We start from the raw sequence: 17,736 nt of genomic DNA, 5'->3' as shown, positions 1-17,736 counted from the left end.
ATGTCTCACTGGACACACTCAATGAAAGATGCTTCTATCATTCACAGATTTAAGACACTGTTGATCTAGTGTGGACCTCTCTCTGCCCATGTGATCTATCTGCCAATTAACACACCGAGAGCAACACTAACAACTCCGTCTGATGGATTCCACGGTGGATGGGGTTTCTAATCCTATTGTAAAACAGAGTTTCCCACTTGGGGATAGAGCAAGAATGGAGGAGAGAAAGAAAAAGACGGTGTGAGACAGAGAGAGAGCAAGCGAGAGTGATGGTAAGCAGTCTGCCAGCAGGTGAGGATTAGTAGTCTATCATAATGGAATTTTACCTGTGTGGTACATAGAAAATCAGCAAAGCAGAGCAGAGAGTTACACAACCAGTTTCTCAGACCAGCATTTCTACAATGACACTCCAGAGCTTTTCTCTCACAGCTCCTTGCACCTGACCATGTTCAGGAGACATAGGCAAGACACGTGCTCTATACAATTGAGATGCAATGAAAATTTGAGAGTTTACAGTTGATAAGATGCGCACCTGCTCTGAAACGTGATGAGATGCACAGACAAAAAGCATAATTGCGCATCAATCTCACTCTTGAATACAGAAAGCATATTAGAGTCAAATTCAAAAATGCATTGCAAATTCAATCCCTAATATTACTGACTATGATTTGATTATTTTAAACACTATAACTATTCTTCTAAAAACACTGTTAGTGCATTCATATCTTTAAAGGGGGGGTATCACACAGTTGTTAATCTCGAGTACCTAATAGAGTAGTAGTGCATCCTTCATATCTCCGAAAAGTCTTTAGTTTTATTGTATTTATAAAAGATACATATGCTGTACCGAGTCTTTGCAAAAAAAGGCGAGCTGCCTGCTGTGGGCAGAGCTCAAGAGTCACGAGCGCGCGCAGCTTTTGCGTAGAGACTGTCTGCAAGCTGCGGCATCATTATAAATAAAAAGGGAACAAAAACGTTCGTGTTGTTTACATTATATGCACTTGGGTGCCGACTGCCAACAAAACAGACATCTGATGGAGTTTTACTCACCACCCGCGATCTGCACGAACTGGGACTTGCATTCGTCAACGAAATTCCGGGAACAAACATACATATGTGTGCAACTCTGTTGCTGCCCCGGAAAAACAAACTTCATCCACTGTTCCCTTAACGCTGGGTTCTTTGGGAAGCTGAAAAAGGTCATCTTTCCCTCACAACCAAAAACACACTCCTTTGGTGACAGAGCTGCGTCTCATTTCGGAGACCGCGTCCTCCGGAGGTCGCATTTGAAGACTGCATACGTCATCAAGAATGTCATATTTAAGAAAAGTAACAATAAAATTTAATGATATTCATTGTGAGGTGTAAAATACTGTAATTTCTTTCTTACTTTGCAATCTAATGATTATTTTTCTTAAACGAGACGGTCTCGATGATGTATGCAGCCTTCAAAGGGTGCAGCCCCTGAATTGGGACACAGCCATTGTTGAAAAATCGATCAGCTTCCGTAATCCGAACGAACTGCGTTGATGGGCGTGCTCTTGCTCTGGGTAATGTGTGTGTACACGCTTATCAGGGAGAAGTGCCTATACAAGGAATTCCGCCCTTTATTACATGAAAAAATTTCGGCGAAACATGTTCACAACCGGAAGTTGTATATTTGGCACAGAAATACTCCGTCATATGTCCAACTCATGTTTTGAAACTTTGGCCATGTTTAGCATGAGAATGCAACTTTAACAGTGTAAATAAGTCAGAATGCATGAAATAGCATTACATCCCCCTTTAAATTTTATTTTTTCTCATTTTTGTCAACAATATATTTTAAGTAAAATTTGTTCTAATCAATTCTTTTCACAACAATTCTTGAATTTCAAAGCACAACATTTTGCAATCGAATATGCCATTTTAATTCAACAAAGGTTTGTGTTTGCTACATGTATGTGTATTAATCATTATTTATATGTGAATAAAAGCCTAAATTAAATTTGTTCATCATGCAAAACAATCATGTTTTTTCAAAAGACTTGGATTAAACTGCTCTATTCAGACAGATTCCTAATAACAATAATATTTATTTATATAGAATATTTTATAAAACACCTCTCCATGATATGAGGTTTTTATTTTCACTTCAAATAAAATGCTACCATTTTCACTTTTCTACTGTCCCAAATACGAAGAGAAACCTACTTTTGGGGGGTGTGGGGTGGGAGAGAGAGATTGGTGGGGGGGGGGAGGTTTCAACTCAACTATGCATATAGATTTTAAACACTTACATTATATTCTTGCTCCGTCCATGCAATGAATGCATGTTGAGCGAGGTTTTCTAGCATATTTCAACTGCTCAGGTAATTGCAATGGTATGACCAATTTTAGTATCGGCCAAATGACACTTTACAATCAGTCAGAGCAGTCAGAGGCTCAGAGCTCTAGAAATGTATATTCACAAGTGAATATGAAGATACATATTCATGAAGATACATTAAACTCACTGTAATTCGCACGCAAATATTTCTGCCTGTTTTCACTAGTGTGCTTTTCTCAGCCTCTGCTTTTCCGCTACAGACTGAAGCCGCCTTTTGAGTGCATTATCCGCAGTGCCATTACTCTCAGCTAAAAAAAGAAAAATACTGCAATTTAAGGTGTTGCTTTTTTGATTTGTTAGAGCATTCTATAGCCCTTCATCAAACTTCTCAACACAGCCACCTCATTATGTTTTTAATCAATGCATGAATCGAAACAAACACTATCTGTGCCTAATTTCTGATTGGGTGGGCAAGATAGAGGTTTGGGTGGGCTCAGCACACCCCCGCTCATACATAGATCAGGCCCTGGAGGGAAAACATATTCCACAACAGAAAAACAGGAGAATCTCTTATTAAGAAAGTACACTCACTTCTAATCAGAGTGGCTGAAGTTCATGAGGTGACATTTGCGAGCTGACAAGCACATGGCCCATCATGCTAATGCTACAGAGTAATTAATCTGCCCCCGATGGAACCCAAACCACTAAAGGTCACTCGCATACACTCTCTTTGTTTCTCTTTTACACACACACACACACACCAGTATCCCCGACTGCACAGCCACAATCCACAAGACCAAATGCAGAGAGGAGGAAGTGCATCAAAACAGCTAATTTATCTTCTGGTACAGAGCGTTCTGCACCTCTGCTTGTATCTAAACTTGCGTGTGCATTTTTCTATCACCCCTGTTGTTGTCATTCTTCTGCTGACAGGTGAGATATAAGCATTAACTTGACCTGTGAATGACACGTGGAGGGGAAATGCTGGTTTTTCCTGAGTTAATGCAAATGGAATCAGTGCTGAAATATTCTTTTCTGCTGTGGGATCTATTCAAGCAGCACAGACCACTGATCTTTCACTGCTTATAAAACTCAGACGAGCAACGTGCATGCGCATCTCATCTAAGGGAACAAGCCTTTCATTATTACCCTTTCCTGGGTTTGTGTACGGAGAACTGCATTAAAGAAACAGGTCATCATTCTGTCATCATTTACTCACCCTCACATCACTTCAAAATCTTTTAAAAAAATAGTCATACAAGGTTGGAACGACATGGAGGTGAGTAGATGATGACAATTTTCATTTGTCAAGGTCAAATGTACCTGCACGTCTCTCTGCATCACTCCTGCATTCAGCTTTTCCCCCCATCTCATCTGCATATTTAGTCCCAGCAGGAGGAGACAGTTAATAAGATGGACCCTCCCAAACATGATTGGTGGGCCAGTTGAGATCTGATATCTATTAAGGAAAGTGGTTAGTGCAAGTGGGACCCATTGCTTTTTGTGTGTGAGGATCTGTGTATACAATCGATATGAGATTTTTTTCACTTGTATCATTCTCAAGAGCTTTGTGACAGAAGAACATATGCTGCATGTTTGATGAAGAACAAACTACCTACATGTTTAAAATTGCAAAAAGAGAAATTAATTCTCTTGACTGCAAATGAGCCCCTGTGTGAAAATATACAACTGCGCTGTATGATGAATAGGCACATTTGGGCATAAGATGAATCTCAGGCCGGTGTATCTGATAAAAGGCAAAAGTCTCTGCTAATAACAAGAGGGAGATCTTCATGGCTGTCTGCTGGGCCCGCAGGCTTCACAAAATTGTGTCAGGACTACACAAACATCCTATGAAGATCCAACGAAGATTAAAAGGCAAATGTAGGACAGGGGCTCTGATACAGGCCACCGAGGTCTGGCATATCTGCTTAGAGCAGGAAAGATCTAGCAAGATGCCTGGCCAGCGATGGGCCTATGACATTCACTAAAGTGCCATGCCTTTTTAATGAATGTAGAGGAGTGGCGTTGTGCCCCAAACAGTAGGGCTATTATTAAGCAGGTCTTTCCAAGTACACTTTTTAAAACATTACTTATTAAAAGAACATTTAATTCAGTGAATGCAAAGCTAGCGACATACACAGCCTCCTTGGCTGTGTGCATGTACGAGAGAAACCTTAAAAATGGCACATTCCCAGTTGAAACAAATACCCTTAACATTACACACACAAAAAAATTGACACAAAATTGAGTTTGAATTATCATATTTCCATAATCGGTGGAACCTTCCAACGATTATGAAAATGCAATGATCAGATAAAACTATTACTGTTCCCCATTCCATTCCTTTCCAGCAATGCGCTTTCACCCTTTAAAAGCCCAAACCTAACGTGCAAATCATTAAAAACAAACAAACAACAACAAAAAAAGATTTGCGTAAAATGGGACAGGGCAAAACGCAGACAAGCGTAGTGCAATTTGAGCTTTGGGTATGCACCTAAATGGTCAAATACACACAAAAAAAGGTCAAAATGTCAGGATTGGTAAGTAAACCCAGTCAATTGTGCAGGAAAACTTCACTTTTTTTAATATTGAGTTTGTCCTATTGTTTGTAATTAGCCGTTTTGTTAAATAATCTTGATTACAATATTGACCAAAATCGAGCAGCCCTAGTACAACCACCACCGCCTGTAAAGAAGCATGCTTGAGCTGCCTCCGCAGAACAGAGAAGGGGAAATAAATATGAAACGCCACTAGGAAAGTGCACCGCAGGAGAAGTGCACACTCTTGCACTTTCTGACAAGAGGAAGAAAGCGAGCTGGGCGAAGATTTATGGCGTGCACAACATCAGGAGTTGATAATTCTATTAGAGGTAGCACCCAGGATTAATACACATCCTCTCTGGGTCTTCCATGTGAGCAAAACAAAAGGGTAAAACAGTTAGTTCTTCCCAATAGATCGATAGAAGAAAGGCGGGAAGCTGACAAAACTACAACTCCAATCTCTAACAGCCTACATCAAACTACTACAAGGGTGACTTGAAAGGGAAAATAGCCATGATAAACACAGAAAGAAGACAAAATAAGGAAAGATAAAGAGGTACAACCAAAAATATATTCTGTTAATTGACATAATTAACATTAAAACTGGTGCAATGCATCTTGAGGCACCAAGCTTGAATAAGCACAAGCACATAAGAGATTTGAGAACTACACTGGAGTTCCATTAGCAACTTAAATATCGATCTTTTCCCTTCACACTGCTATCATGTGGAGATTTTTTTTTCTTTCCTTTTTGTGCGAAATATATTGTGTTCCACAGAAGAAAGAAAAAAAAAGGGATTCAAAGGATGAGGGTGAGTAAATGACAGTTTTCATTTTTGAGGGGAACTATAAGCTGTTGAAAAAGCAGCATTGATTTATAATACAGGTGTCTCAATCAAAGCACAGATTTGTCTACTGTATCAGGAGAGACATTAAAGCTTTGTTCCAAAACCTAAAAACATTTTCAAGGCATCATAGAGCTGCATTTTTGGCACAAATGCTGTTTTAAAAAGGTAGGAAACTTAAGTAGGAAATTACACTACCTCCCAAGATACCTCATTTTGGCTAAAATCTAAGGGAACATCACACATATCCTTTGGGGAGAGGGCAATCCCATAATGCACTGTGACAAGTTCTGTGAAAACAAACTGATGATTATAAATGTCCCTAATTATTCAATACCAAAAACTACTGACAAAAAAAGTTAAATCCAATTAACAAATTGTATCCAATATTTGTGTGTGCACCATGTTTTTTATACTTGAGGGAATCACAACAACAGCCTGAAAGGCTGATGGTTAGCTTACTAACATGCTAACACCAAAAAGTGCCTGAATACTTTTTTAGCGGCCTTGGTTCTGGAAGTATTTTTTCTCATAGGGATTTGAAAAAAGTCTTCATTCGAGAGTTGTAAGCTATGAACAAAACCAACCAGCTACAAGGTGAATCACATCATTACACACTTTTGAAGCAAAAAAAGACAAAAGTACGAGACTGTATACTTAATGGCTTTAATGACGGAAAGAACTACAATCCCCTGAAGCAATGCAAAAGGTAAAATGAAAAACAATGAAGAAATACAAAACTATTGATTTTAAGATGTTGATTATTTATACAAACCATATATTTTACAGTTATTGCAAGAAAGAAAAAAAAAAAAAAAAAAAAAAAGGCAAAAACATCAGCTAGGGAGACTGACTTATTTGCAGTGTTTCATGGGCACTAAAGTGTTCTTTTGACATGACTTGCTTGTGACTCTCTAATTGGTCGAGTTTTTTTTTTTTTTTTTTTTTAGGATCATGGGTAATTTTTTAACCAAGAATTCCTCTTTCAAACAAAATTTATCTATCACAATTATATTATTTTACTTCTGAGACTCAACTGTTGCACTCTATGGGAATTAATTTAAAGGTGATAGAGAGGATTTTTTCATCGACTGAGAATCCAAAGACTGTTACTGAGTTTTTTAAATGAGCGCATGCGTAAGAACAGCCCCCCTCCTTCACAGCTCATTTCAAAGGAACGCCTCCCAAAACTTGTGCACGAGTATTGGAACACGAGTGTTTACCACCGGCATTCGCTGTGTTGTGTTAGTGGATTCATTATGTCGGACTCACCGCAGGTAACTCATAATCTGCAGTTGTTACTCCTGTCTCCGGACAAAAACATTGCATGCAGCGCCTGTGGAGTGTGAAAAGTTACTGGAGCGCGCAGCCGCGCTCGTCTCTCACACGAAACGTCATGGCAGTGATTGACAAGCCAGAGGGCCAATCCGTGCACGTCTCTCACAAGGAAGTCACGGCAGTGATTGACAAGCCAGAGGGCCAATCATTTACGTGATGATCGCGTAAACGATTGGCTGATGTTTTTAAGGCCCTACCTCGTGCACAGATGATGTATATTAATATTATTACTTTCAGTGCACCTAATAAATAGCCTTTTATCAGTTAGTAAAGACAGTTTCAAGTAATATTGCAAAAATGTATAAAACAAAACATCCTCTTTAGCACCTTTTAAGTTGCTTCCCATGGAAAGTGTTTCAGTCAATCCCAAGGTTTCATCTCTGTTAGGATACTGTTGACAAGATTCTGGAACAGACCCAAAGAGTGGGCGATGATGGACAGTCAGATGGACACAACACCTACGGATGGGATTTAATCCTTCAATCTGGTTTAGTGCAGAACAGACAGCCCAAAACACACTAGTACTTTCTCGATGGGGAATGATCATCCAGATGCTACTCATGATGTGGCTTGCAGATGCAGCCCAAAAATTTACCGGAAGAATGACTAAAAAGCAAATTTACGAGAGCAAACAGACATTAAAAAAAAGTAATAAAATTAGAAAATAACTGAAATAAAATGACAAACGTATGCACTAAGCTCTAAAATGCCTGCACGTCCTCTGTGCAGCATCATATTGCAAATTTTCAAAAACATTTGCTTCAACACCATTTTAGGCTTCTGTTAATGTCTGATAGAGATCTTCACACCATGAAACACACAAGCACAACAAACTAAAGAATGACAGACACACAAAAAAACACAATGTCCTGGCATTTGCTTTATCAGAGCTCAATTATTTCCATATTACGAAGGCACTGCAGAAGAACAGAGGAGCGTAATAAATGGCAATGAGGCGATACTAATGTACCTCTCTTGTGCTCCCCACTTTCAGCCTGAGAAAACACAACAGACCGACTCTCAGGCCTGACTGAACACAAACCCTTCTGAACAAGCTTGGAGTTCTGGGGGTGGGGGGTGGGGTGTTGTGGCTTAGCTATTCATTTTTTCCCTCTTCGTTTTTGTCTCGGCACCCGTGAGGCAGGCTGCCTCTTTGAGTTATCATAGGGCAGTGTGTTCACAGCCTGTTTCTCTTCAACCACCCCCCACCAATTGTTCCCAGCCTGTCTGCCACAGGAAATTACACTTCCACCTTCAGGCCACGCATGGGCAGGCAAGGCCTGCTTCCACATAAAGACTAAAAACAGGCAGAGGGAGAGGAGGAGACGGATGCGGACAGACACGTAAGGCGGGACACTGGCTCAGGCCCTGTTTACATCTGGTAGTAACATTGATCTCAGATGACCATATGAAATAGAGTGGTCAACCGAAACATATTGATGTTCAACTGGTATTAGCATACTTTTTGTGGCCAAGTAATTCTGGTTATCAGGAGGATCCTGTTCACCTTTGATAAAGCACAAAAAGCGATGCGCCCATATATATTTTCTCATCACAAATTTAGATTTTAGTCGAGTCCCAACAACCTCAGATATTCAAAAAAATAGTTTTATTGCAATAACTGATTGATAGGTGGTCCTTCAACGCTTTCCAGGACGCCTTAGCATGTACATTAAAAATGCAACATATTCTCTATTCTATTATGTTATTTTGAAATTCTGTTCCACTTCCCTTTGTTCCAATTTCCCCGCTCTGTTTAGTTTCAGTTTCCTTCATTGCTGATTATGACCTCGTTTGATTCTATGGTTATAACCCAAGTTTCTTTATGTTTGATATATATATGTTTGAGATATAGAGATATATATATATATATATATATATATATATACACACACACACACACACACACACACACACACACACACATATATTATATTATATTATGTTATATTATATTATATTATACACACATTATATTATTATGTGATTATATTATCGTGATTTGGTTATTTATCTATGATTATTACTCATGTGATCTCTGTGTTCCTAGTCTGTTCTTTAAAAAACTGTTTTGTTTTGGACTCTCCATCGTGCGCTCACTACAGCCAAATGCGACATCCTAGGCTTGGCAAAGATATAGATTTTGCAATTAATCACAATATTCACCTGAACAACCCTGATATTGACTCTTAAAAGGCACAATATGTACAATTTTTGGATTAAAATATACAAAACCCACTAAAACAGTTATATATTTTGTTGACTTGCGAACTTACATTATACCAAATGTTTCCAACAATGTTTAAATCCAGAGAATTCAGCTACTTTAACCAGTGTAATTGCCCCTGTCATTGCATCGCCTGTCAATGACGTCATATCCACGTAACCTTGATTTCCATAGAAACCATGGAAAAACCAAAGATGCTTTAATATGCTATGCATCTTATTACACTGGTGAGCAACTGTTTGGATAGTTTTATCCACAGAAAACCAATCATTGTTATATAGCTCAAAACGGGTAGTCTTACTGTTTGAATCTTGTTTTCTTGATTTACCGCAAGTAACATGTTTGTACCATGCCTCAGAGAGAATGCTATTTTGTCAAAAGGCTTACATAGCATAATCAGAAAGAGCTTTAGTAACAGTAATTTTCTCCACCATACAATATAGCTTAAAATTAATTGCATTCCATTTAGCAGCACATGTCATCCAGCTTTCATTAATATGATATTCTAATATCAATCTAGCTTACTGCAGTGTGCAACAAGTGTCTCATACCAGGCACCGAAAGTATGCACATAATAACTTTCAAAACACTCAAAAGTATTTTAATATGATTGTTTTGACCAAGAAAAACAGCACCGTGTTATCCCTCAAATTTTAATTTGTCAGATAAAATGACCTGTATGAGTATTAATTCAGCATTTGCGGTTGTTTCATTAGAATGAAATAAAATAATGTGAATTTAAGTAACATAACTTTAACTAAGTTCAAGTTCAGGGACGAAGGATGCAGACGTTGAACAACTTTAATCATAATTTGATCATAAAATATGCATTAATAACAAAGCAAAAGGAGCAGCAGTGGCAAATTGCAGCATTTAAGCATAAAAAAAAAAAAAAAGCAACGTAAAATGTCCCAGGCTTTCGGTCCAGCCCTGCTTCTTACCACAGTAACATTAATACAACTTTAATACATCAACTCATCCATGAACATGATATCTGTCTAAGTCCCTTCAGATTGCTTTCCATTGGCTGTGGAGATAAGAACAACAACTCCCACGATTCCATGCTCATTCATGGCGTCAAACTATGCCTTTGTTATTGTTTTAAAGAAGAGACCTCTAACGGTAAAACTTACATACTGTGCCTTTATAATAACACTGATATTTTACTCTGTGCCTATTTTCAAGAGTACAGCGCTTCTCTTCATGCTGATCCTATGCTGCCATTCCTAAATTGTTGTGAATGTGCAACCCTGGTTCATTGCTAATATGTGCCTATGGCGAAATTTCTGCAAAATATTACGTTGCAGAGCAAGTGCAATGCTGTACCAGATGAGCTACCGAGCAAGTTTACCTCTTCAGAAAAGCCAAACATTGAACTGGTTATGTGATGCAAACATTAAAATGTATTCATTTACATGTACTAAGGTAAAAGGGTTTTGAGGTCAAGTTTTGTGAAAAAGGAACAGTGCAAAAACAAGTCTTTTTAAACTTATAATCTGCTCCTGTAACCATAATATGCGTGAAAAGGAATTAAAGTCGTTGCCGTTTTACTGTCACTAGTGTTAATTTCAGATGGAAACTGGAGTGAATTGTATATATAGATAAGTTTTTGGAGTTTTGCAAAAAATGTAGGGGCACATCTTTCCAATAAGCCTAGGTTGTGAATGTGAGTTTGAAAACTTATGAGAAAATCTGAATCAATAAAGGCCCGGTTTCACAGACAGGCCTTAGCCTAAGCCAGGATAAGGCCTTAGCTCAATTGGGAAATTTAAGTATCTTTTATAAACATACACTAGAAAAAAAAAAACATGTACTGGTATACATCTTGAGAGAAAACAATGGCAATGACATATTTTAATATATGTCAGTATAAGTTGCTTTCAGTTAAAACATCTCAAACATGCATTTTAGTCTAGGACTAGCTTAAGCCTTGTCTGTAAAACCAGGGGTATGTTGCATAATATGCAGCATTAGGACAGAAAGAACTTCTTTCATATGCAAACAAAATGGCATGCTACTTAAAATGTACCCAAAAAGACTCAGAATCGAATCAAACCAAACCAAGAGCTTGTGAATCAGAACTACAATGAATCAGGAACTCTGCATCATTACCCAGCACTAGTGGACACATGCATTTCTGGCTAGCTTTTAATGTGTTTGCAATGATCAGATCACAAGCAGTTAGTGATCAGATCAGCAGAGATCAGGTCTAAACGTGGCTTCGGTGGAAGTCCACATCATCTGCACTAGTAAGCACAAAGAAATAAAAGAACAGTCATGTCAAGTCAAAGGTTAAATCATTTAAGCCATATAGAGAATTTACATGTTCAGCTGCAAAAGAAAGAGTAAGTGAAGCTTTTCATCTCTTCTACACACTTATTTCAGGTCACAATCAATATAGATTTCTAGCAATTAAACATTTGACTCACATCTGAGCTTAACAAAAGCAAGATAAAGGCATGTGAATGAGAGAAATACCAAGAGTGTTGCTGAATTGGATAAAGGACATTAGGAGCATCAAAGTAGAGGCATAAGGACATGGCTGAAAGGTAAAAAAAACAGAAAACCGTTATAGCAGGCAGCACAGCTGAGAGGCTGCCTTACTCAAGTAAAGGAACAAACATTTAAATAAATAAAAAACATGAACGTCTCTTCAAGCCGAAAGGTCTTGGTTTTCAAATGGAATCTCATTACTTGGCTCTCCAGGCGGCAGGAAAACTATTAACACAACAGCTGGATTTAGACAGAGGGGAGCAAGACCACGAGGGAGAGACTAAGCGGGGGCCAGGAAAAGAAAAAGTGAGCTGAATAGACATGTCAGAGTAGCAGGGGGGAATAAAAACGTGATGTGAGCACGGACGACAGAAGGGGAAGCGAGGGATGTAGAATGAGAGTGTGAGAGACACAATAACTTTAAACCTTTCACCTACTCCACAATAAGACAAGTCGCAACATGCCAGGAAATGAGCTGCAGCAGAGGGGGAGATTATAAATGAATAAGGACTTAAATTCGGGTGTTCATCATACAAATATATCATATGGCTACAGAAGAAAATGAATATAAAACACAACCACTTTTTTAATGCTTTTCTGTCACTTTCAGGCTCTACAGCCTGGATCCCCATTCACTTTCATTAAATGGAGAAGAATGACTAGTACATTAAACATTTCTCCTTTTGTGTCTCATGGAAAAAAAGACATAAGAGTTTAAAAATAATATGGGTGAATAAATGATGACAGCATTGTTATTTTTGGGTGAATACCCCAGTTTACTGAACTGACAGCAATTAAACGAAAAAAATGAAAACTGAAAGAATCAGAGTCTATAATACATCAAGTCAAAATTCTCAATAGACTCATAGAGCTTTTACTAACAAAGTGGAAATGGCCCAAAGTTAGTTAACAGACGCTCTTTATAAAAAGCAAATTACAAGTCGGCCAACATAAACCACAAGTACAATCTCTCTGAAGCACAAGCACCCTGCTCCATGAGATAATTGTGAGAAGGATTTTGAATTCAGTGACTCTCTGGACTGCATCAAGCCACAACCTTCGTGTAAACATATTCTTAATCAATAGGTGACCACCACCCCGAGCACTCATGAAAAAGCAGAAGCCTTGACGAGATTTACTACGCAGCGGAAGTGCTGTCCATAAGACTCAAGCAGAGTCGCTCTCTATAAACCCCTCTGTTTAATTTGGTCATTCTGAAGCCCTTATCTTTAACACGCAGTCAGCAATATAAGTGACAATGTCTTTTCCAGCTGTGTAAAGCGAGTAGGAAATGTCCTCAGGGAGACAAAAACAGTCTCAAATGTGAGCTCCTGCCAAGTTTCCTCCCTTTCAGCTTTTATTATAGCATAGAGGCAGAGAGAGAGAGAGAGAGAGAAAGAGGAAGTCTATCAGCATTACATAAATGCTTCCCGAAACCTGCGACTCATCTCAAGAGTTCTGTAAGAAATAAATACTAGCATTGACTGCATTTTCAGGTACAAACTGACACACATGCACACTTAAAGGAACAATATGTACGATTTTTGCAGTAAAATATCCAAAAACCACTATGCCAGTGTTATATATTTTGTTCAGTTGAGTACTTATAGTATCCCAAATGTTTCCAACCATTGAAAAAAAATCATCGCGATTTTAACCAAGGATACGGGACGTGTCCGGGAGTCGCCTATCAGTGGTGTCATATCCGCGTTACCATCGGTTTCCGGTTTTATTTTGTAGAAACCATGAAAACACCAAAGACACTTTAATATATTACATGTTTTATTACACAAGGGAACAACTGTTTGGTTACATAGACAGAAAACTAATTATTGTTATATAAGCTCAACACGTTTAGTTATATTATTTAAATCTAGCGTTCTTGATTTTCCGAGAGTACCATGCTTTTACCATGCCTCAGAGAAAAACACTATTTTGTCAAGTAGCTAAGTAATTAAAGAAGCATTTTCTCTTTCATACAATATGTTTTAAAAATTAATTGCATGCCATTTATCTACACAAGTAACGTTATAACATCATTTTCAACACAGTCAAATGTATCTAATATGATAAACTGCGCTGTGTTACCTCAAACGCTTGCCCGGAAGAAGTGAAAGCAGTCATCTGCGGCATAATAAAAGTTACGCTGCTCGAGCTGCGTGTCGCGCTCATCTCTCATTAGCAATTCTGCCCGAGTCCCATCCTGATTCTTTTCAACTGGCTGTGAGGTAAAGACAACATCTCCAAAGATCTCCTGCACTCAAACTCTGCGTCATCAAACTACGCCTTTGTTTTGAATAGGCGACCTCTAGCAGCGAAAATCTACATATTGTAGCTTTAAAACAGTTTGACAATTACATTTACATATACAAGCAGAGAAAAATAAATGTCACATCATTCAGTCATTGATCTGCAAGTAAATAGGTGCTTGAGAAGCTGATGCCATTAAGACATTAAATATATTTTATGCCTTAACACACACTTGAAGATAAAGGTAAATATTTATCTGCATAGACCAGCTGCTTTGAGTATGCATGCATGCCATAAATCAATACAATAAAATCATGCAGGACAAAGTGCATAAACTTTTGTAAGCAAATTCATCTTTATATGTCTTAAACCTCTACATTAGAATAGGAATGAAGTTATGTCATCTAAGAGCTTAACAGTTATATTAAAATGTCCTAACACAAGCATATGTTCTTATTTTCTCTAACACTAGAGACACTGTTTCAAAAAACCTTTAAGGTTTAGCACAAACATTTGTATTAAGGTTTATCTACCAGCAACTAAGAAATGTGAATATTAAATGTGTATGCATTGTGAGTAATGACGGTACCATTTCTGTAAAGTTAGAAAGGAGTTAAAAAAACAAAACAAACAAAAAACACTGCTCAGCATTTTCTCTGTCATCAAATCTTTCCACCATGTGTACCAACGTTTTACTAATATTCGTGTTTGTCTTTTTCGGTCTTTGTCTTCTGGCTACTGACATTTTCTGCATCTTTGGCTATAGAGGTACTGATTCTCCCATTGTCTCCACTGGTAAAGCATGATAATAAGTGAATTACATTGTCTAATATTCTCTATTCGCATCACCAATAGGGGCAGTTGTGGCCTAATGGTTAGAGAGTCAGACATGTAAGGTCACGAGTCTCAGTACTGGCAGGAAATATAGGTGGGGTAACAGTGCTCTCTTCCACTCTCATTACCCACATGATAATAAGTGCATTCCACTGGTGAGCAAGGCACCTAACCCCCAATAACTCCCCGGGTAAAAATAAATTTTTACGCCTCAGTAAAATGGCTGCCCACTGCTCCGGGTGTGTGTTCAATACTCACTGCTGTGTGTGTGCACTTGGATATGTGAAATGCAGAGCACAAATTCTGAGTATGGGACACCACAAAACCAAAAACAACTTTACTACTAGTGTATCTTCAGAGGTGGCAGCCAATGAGAGTGTTCATTTAAGATTCAAAAGGGTGCTCATAACCATCCACATTGCGGTCACTTATGGCATGGATCTACACGGCATTAGGCCATGGCACATGGCAGGGGGCGACATTTGAGACAGGGACAGAGAGGTTTGTGTGGAAGGACATAGAGGACAGGACACAGGAATGGTCTTTTAAGATGGCTGAAGCAAGAGTGTTGACATTGTGCGCCATCTTAACCTTCTCCTGTATAATCTCCTACAGTAAACCCTACTGCTGGTTCACGGCCAGCCTCAGAGACAGTGAATCCTTGGCATATTGGCAGAACCTGGAAAACTCTGCCTCACTGAAACAGTGGGGCACCGAGCTCCAGCGTCACGACGCCTCCAGCAGAGCCATTTTGAATCTCGACCATATGGACTATCCTTTTCATTTCAGCTTCTTGACTCTGCAGATGCCGGGCTGCTCAACACTCTGCAGCGCATGGGCTGAGATCAGAGCATGTTACAGATGGTTTGAATTTAATAATTAACTGATTAGATGCTATGAACCATGAATTATTAGGCTTTTTTAATGCCGGAACAGAATCTTGGTTTAAAGTAGGCGGCAGGGCTAATGTGAGAGGAGGTCAGAGTGTGATTAGGGCCTTGAGAAAAGAAACAGAGAGGTGGGAAACAGGGTTATTACAGTTAACTAAAGCTAAAACCATTAAAAACAAAAACATTTTTGTAGCTTGAATTAAAACATTAACTGAAATTAAATAAAATAAAATAAAATATTAAAAATACTTAAACTTATTTGGGCTAGTTGCCAAGTTACCAAATTTCTCATTTTTATTCAATTGACTACATCAAGGTAAACTAATGAAAACTAAATAGAATAGATAAATTCAACATGGAAATCACTTAATCATTAGCTGCAGGGATCTGAATGTCTCGAACTTTATTAAAGTACTCCCATCCATTTTATTATTCTGTGTCTTATTTCCACCCCACTATATCCCTCTACATTTCATCGTGATTCATTAATGAGCAGGATTTTTTTTGCCATGATGCAGGATCTGCCCGCCTACTCGCTAAAGGGCCTGATCATGAGTCAGGTCAGAGCGTTAAACCCCACTTAAGCCCAGTGGACGGCAGGCAAGGTATAGAAGCCTTCTCAGGACTGAAGTGCACTTTACTGGAGAACAGGGGCATGGAGACCAGGAAAGCATCGCAAAAAAGCTGCAAAAAGCCAGACGAGAGAAAATATGTATGAGCTAAAGAGAAAGATTAGGGCACAGAGCGACAGGGAGAGGGATGGATGAAAGTGACATGAACACAGTGGTGTGAAGCAGTCTGGGAAGAGTTGGGGGATAGTACCGAGACTTAAGGTAAGAAAGAACAAAATGAGGGAATGATAAGAGAGACTGAGATTTAGCCCCTTAAAAAAAAAAAAAAAAAAAAAAAAAAAAAAGGAGCCACAGGCAATGCTTTTCTTGGCAGATTGTCCAGAGTCAGGGCTCATTCAGTGAGCAAAGTCTATAGCTATTAGCAAGACATTAGGAGACTTAGGATCAGGTTCTTTTCACAGCGATCCTGTATCTTCCAAGATATTCAGGGGGAAAAAAAGGATTGGTTGGGGTCAGAATACCAATGAATGGGCAGGACCGGAGAATGATATGAGAACACTGGCAGTTGGATGGCTGGAAATGAAGTACAATACAATAACATGAATGAAGAAGAAAGCGTGAAAGAGCTAAAGAGAGATTGAGGGACAGAAAGAGGGAAAATGTAACAGCAATAAAAGAAAACATTCACTCTATGAGGGCAAGTCTAGTCTTGTGAAGCAATCCATCCCCGTCACTCTATCGATGGCAGTGCTGCGAGCCTGCTGTAATCTGCTCTGTGTTTGAGACAGCTACACCTCTTTCCCTCATATAAACAGACTCCAGGAAGTGTAATGGAGAATGTACAGAACCGTGGTCATGGTGACAAAGCTGTTGTCATGGTAATGAAGAGGTCAGGGTCTGGATGCTAGAGGTTAAAATCCTTATATTTGTATTGGGTTGAGATGAATGTTTTGCCTATACAGCAGTTTTCCACATGTCTGTTGAGAAAACCAGAGAATCTATGAACTCCAGGTGACATTCTAAGGCCACGTTCACACGGTCAGTTTTTGGGACTGACAACCGCATTTACTTACAGGTGTGAGTCTTGAAATGTCCTGTTCACACAGCAACTTAGTCTTGAATACTGTCTGTATGAATGTGCAATGGGAGTCAAGCCTGTATTTTCTAACCAGTAACTAGAGTTGAACGATTAATCGCATTTGCGATAATATTGCGAAATGACAAAACGCAATTTTTTTTAACCACAAAGGCTGCGATTACACGCTCGTCACGTGACACGCGAGAGTAAAGCAGTCTGCAGAGGAAGCATCAACTTGGCACGATACCCATATGCCTGGCCACAGTTTAGGTTTAATCTATCTAATATTGTGTTGGTCATACTATACAGGGAGTGCAGAATTATTAGGCAAGTTGATTTTCTGATCATATTTTTTTCC

The 17,736-nt window shown here is 38.8% G+C and overlaps 1 protein-coding gene and 1 long non-coding RNA gene across 8 annotated transcripts in view; one reads left to right on the top strand and one right to left on the bottom strand.

The window, feature by feature from the left end:
- ndst2a (N-deacetylase/N-sulfotransferase (heparan glucosaminyl) 2a) overlaps window positions 1-17,736 on the bottom strand; it is a 123,387-nt gene that overhangs the window by 71,333 nt on the left and 34,318 nt on the right. The gene's annotated exons all lie outside the window — the stretch shown is intronic.
- The window catches only part of LOC125276816, a 29,383-nt gene continuing 26,857 nt past the window's right edge, over window positions 15,211-17,736 (top strand). Inside the window, exon 1 of the long non-coding RNA XR_007186763.1 lies at window positions 15,211-16,561. This is a non-coding gene — a long non-coding RNA (uncharacterized LOC125276816). The remainder of the gene's footprint in view (window positions 16,562-17,736) is intronic.

The sequence above is a fragment of the Megalobrama amblycephala genome, linkage group LG10 (genome assembly GCF_018812025.1).
Source record: "Megalobrama amblycephala isolate DHTTF-2021 linkage group LG10, ASM1881202v1, whole genome shotgun sequence".
Lineage (NCBI taxonomy): Eukaryota > Metazoa > Chordata > Actinopteri > Cypriniformes > Xenocyprididae > Megalobrama > Megalobrama amblycephala.
Note: the sequence above shows the minus strand (reverse complement) of the source record. Positions and strands in the feature narration are given on the sequence as shown.